The sequence below is a fragment of the Hakea prostrata genome, chromosome 6 (genome assembly GCF_041222555.1).
Source record: "Hakea prostrata isolate BN-2017 chromosome 6, UWA_Hpros_2, whole genome shotgun sequence".
In the NCBI taxonomy this organism is placed as follows: domain Eukaryota; kingdom Viridiplantae; phylum Streptophyta; class Magnoliopsida; order Proteales; family Proteaceae; genus Hakea; species Hakea prostrata.
The window spans coordinates 24,620,059-24,624,805 of NC_142605.1; positions in this window are offsets into that span (position 1 = coordinate 24,620,059).

Consider the following 4,747-nt stretch of genomic DNA (forward strand, 5'->3'; position numbering starts at 1 on the left):
CCTAATAGGACCTTGTTTCCTCTTATAGAGTTACTGTGAGATTTAGGATTGTGAGATTTAGGATTTTAAGCTTTAGGATTTTGGGTGAGAGTCTTGTAATATCATTCTAATTTGGTATGAAATCTCTTACAATTTGGTAAGAAATCTCTTTTGTAATCTTCTTCCATATATAGGAATTTCTTTTTCTTCACCTATGAACACACATTGAAGTTGGTGTATTAAACAAATTTCATTTTTGGATTGAATTGATTTGTTTTCGTTCTTGGTTGTGATCTTCAAGCTCCTTTTAACAAAAATATTAACAATTAACCACCCTAGATTACCTCAAAAGAGAGGATTTGGATTCCACTCAAACATTTCATGTTAAAGCCTACCTCTAAGATGTGGTGGAACCCATATCCATTAGCTGTTAAGGTTGGTCCCCCCACACTCCCTAAGTGGGTAGTATTTCTAAATTCCACAAAAAGTTATGAATCATCTATAATAACAATTTCTTGGATAGAACATCTATAATAACAACGATTTCTATTTATTAGTAAGAAACACAAACGGAAAGTGCCAACAACTTAGGCATTTTGGTTGGCATGATTAGTAAACTAATTAAAGATGCTTTAGGCATTTTGGTTGGCATGATTAGTAAACTAATTAAAGATGCTTTAGGCATTTTGATTGGCATGATTAGTAAACTAAAAATGCTCATCATGTCATGGGTGCACTCATTAGTAAAAAGAATGTCTTTTAGAGCTGCTTCTCCTGCTAGTTTATCAGCTGCACTATTTCCTTGTTTTAAAAAAAAAAAAGGAAGCTTTTCTTCTAATATCATCCAAGATAGGTTTGATTTTCCAAGGAATCTTTTGGCCATTGAAGGGGTTGATAAAAGATGAACACTAGCTTGATTTTCCCCTTCAATAATTATATCAGAGCATCCTTTTGAAGTTGCAAGAAACAGAGCAACCTTGATAGCAGTTGCTTCAGTTGTAGTGCATAAGTTGCATTGAGCTTTGTTGCAAAAACCCAAAAAGAATCAAAATCTATTGACATTGATTTTGATTTTTCCTTGTTATTGCTCCAAAATCTGTTAGCTCCTGGTTTGGTTTGACGATGATCCAAACCAGCTATCTGAGAACAAGAAAAGTAGTGAGAGTGGGTCGTCTCATAAGGACGGGAAGCTAGTGAGTTATGTTGGCTATTAATGGTTCATGCCTCATGTGAAGTCATCATAATTAATTAGTATTTTCTACTACTCAAACTCACTAGAGTCTTGACTAGTATACTTATAATTCTAAAAGATCTATGCTTTTTAGTTACTACTAGTCCACTGCAAGTGACATTAGCACCATATCCTTCGGTGATGATCCGTGCTTTTTAGTTACTACACCTGAGAGCTGCTCTTCTTTGAAAGAAGGGAGGAAGCAAGGATGATGAAATGGGGTACTTTGAGGTGGGTAGGAGAAAGGACCCAAAGGTGAACGGATAAGAAGCTGGAAATTGTGGTAAGTTTGGATTACTAGGGTTAGGAGAAGAAGGGTTTGTCGAGGGTTTGAAGACCTGTTGGATGTCAAAATTAGCAGGCTGTTGATTTTGGATTCAGGGGAAGCCATGGTTTCCTTCTTTTTAGCCTCTTTCTTCACAAGACGGAGTATGAATGGAGTGTTTTTTTTCTTCCGCAAAACGAATGAATTCAATGTGATTTTTATAAATGAGAGTAGTATCGTATTTTGATTTTTAATTTTAATGAAGGAAAAAATAAACATTACATATTCAAACTTAACAGCCACTTAACATCACAGGGGGACAATAGTAATTAGACCCCCCAAAAAAAAAAAAAAAAAAAGAAAAAAAAAGAAAAGAAAAGAAGAAGAAGAAGAAGGAAAACGTATACCTATCACGAAAAGTCAAATGCAAACTTCTTCATTAAGAGGGGTTGGTCATTACCATCAATCCATTAGTATTGCTACTCTGCTCATGATGACCTCCTACTCCATATATTTGTTAAATACGGTAGTGGTCAACCACCACCTGTTTTAATAAAAAACCACACCGATACCACAAATACTAAAATAATGAAAATTGCTTCATTACTTTTTGGGATCACTTACCAAATAACAACAATTTCTTAGTTGGATATTATCGCTTACCTCCCTGTACCTAGCAGATAATTTTTGAATTAAATTTACACTTTTGGTTGTAAAAATTTCTCTAAAACCTCAGAAATCCCTTGGCTTAAAATATATTTTTTACAATAAAAACTTGAATTTGTAGATTCATGCGTAAGGGGTGAAAGCCTAGATTACCCTCAAAAAAAATAATTATTAAAAACCATAAAACCATCAGGTAAGACCCAAATTATTTTTAAGGATGAAACCCAATATACCCCTTTTTTCTTCTTAATTTAATCAAACAATTAATTTTAAAAACCATACTACTATCAAGTAAAATTAAAAATCGCAGATATAAAAAAAGGGTATCGACTGATGAAACCAAACAGGCTCTTTATTAGCTTTTTATAATTGTTTCTTAAATTTAAAAATAAAAAAAAGGTATGTTGAGCTTTAAATAATTAAAGATATTTTTACGGGTCCAATGTTTTGCTTTTACAAATGTAATTAGTTTTGATTAGCATGGTTTAGGATTTAGATTTCAAAAGGCACCCGATCACACATAGATAGTTTAGAATAAAAAAATTATATTTTTAGTCAAGGGAGTTTAAGATTTAGAAAAAGAATTAACGGAAAAATTAAATTTAACCAAAAGTATTACAAAGGGGAGGGTGTCTCCATCTAGTTGACTAGGTCAAGACTCCTAGGAGGGAATTAGGTGTATTATCCAAAGGGTAAGATTCTCTTGCGAGTGAAGTATATATTTACCTATATTACTATTCTTATTAATTAAGACAATAGGATTACCCCTTCTAGCATAACCTATTTTTATTAGAGGACAAGGTGCTTTGAACAGATAGACATTAGGAGGGATCAAGACACATTTGGATTTACATTACAAAAGTGACAAGCAAAGTTTTTAGTTGAATACTCCAAAAGGCAACCGTTTATGGATGGAGAGGAATCACATCTCTTCACCTTAATGTCTTTCACAATTGATCTAATCAAATGACAAGTGGAGGAAAAAAAAAGAAATTCATAAAGGAAGACAAAATGAAATTTAGGATTCTAATTTGCTAATGGATAGTAAGAGACATTTTGGGAGGTTATTACCATTTTGAGTAGTTTGGGAATGTCTTTACTTTCAAGCAATTGTCTAAGTTGTCCAAAAATACTCCTCCTCTTTCAAGTCTCGTCTCCGATGATCGTCTCCTCTGACAGTTAGAGTGATGAGGTTTATTTTGTTAAAATATTTTATTATCTTTTACTTATGAGTTTTACATAATTTGTGGTTATTACGGACGAATACAAAATGCTCTATGGGGGAGATGATCCACACTCCCCATCTTCCCTCTACTAATAAAAAAAAAGTACTATTTTGTCTTCTTCCACAATGAAGGAGATATTCTTCGTTAACACTTCATTACCATAAGACAAAGGGAATACTAATGAAAATAGAATTTTAGGAGTAACCCTGTTTTTCAATAGGAAAATGAATTTTTTTTTTATTTATTTTTTAACTGTTTTTGACTTTAGATAAAGGAGCTGTATCTCTGTGCCACTTTAGATTTTTCTCTTTTTTTGAGGGTATCATCTTTTTATTTCTTGGTAGAAAAAGAATTCTGATTCCTCAACAACTGAAACTAAACAAGGATGTTTGAGTTACATAACCTTGAAATCCAATCCAAGTGTGAAAATAGATAAGTCATTTCTATTCCATTTAAAGGGAAGGGAAAAGGGATTTTTTTTTTTTTTTTTTTTTTTTTGGTAAGGGGAAAAGGGACTTTCATCCTAGCGAAAAACATGCTTTAGACAAGCAATGCGGACCCTCAAATTTGTCCTCTTACAGATCTAGTGGTCACTTGAATTCAAAATTCCATTAATTGTCACGTGATCTCTGCCCCCATTGCTTGCCTGCCTGTCTGCTCAGTAACCTTATCTAAAGAGACTAAGGATTATTTAATTAGTAATGATTTTATATTGTTTTCTTTAAAAAATAATAATAGACGCCAAAAATTGTAGAATAACAAGGGTTCTCGTGGAAAATTTGAAGTTGGTAGTACCTACTCCATCTTAGTGAAGAGGCCTGGTTCAATTCCTTGATGGTTTATTATGTAATATATTCATCCTTTTAAGGAAAAAAAAAAAAAAAAAAAAAAAAAAAGAAAAGGTTGGCAATGCCTATAGGATGAATATATTACATAATAAACCACATTGGACCCACAAGAGTGCTTTTCCCACATTTTTGACCCAGTCAGGGGCCCACCATTTGTGAGGTCCCACCTCCACTTAATTATTAATTTTTTTTCTTGTGGGCCCTACCTAATTTTGTGACTGAGAAGTCTAAAAGACCTTGGTGTGGGGTGATGATCCAAACCCACCCACATCTGAATACTAATAGAATAATTCAGATGTGAAATCCCCAAATGGGCTCCATACCAAACATGTGATGAAGAGACATCAAGATTGGAGTATGTGCTCCCCTACGGAGAGTTGATCCGAACTCACTCTTTTTAAGGGCCAGTGGCTCATTGAGTAATTTACAGAAAAGAAACATGCTGAACAGCGCATTTTTCTCTTCCCCCAAACTTTGAACCACAAGGGAACATACCATTAAGTGATCCCCTCGTGATTCGTGAAATAGCCAA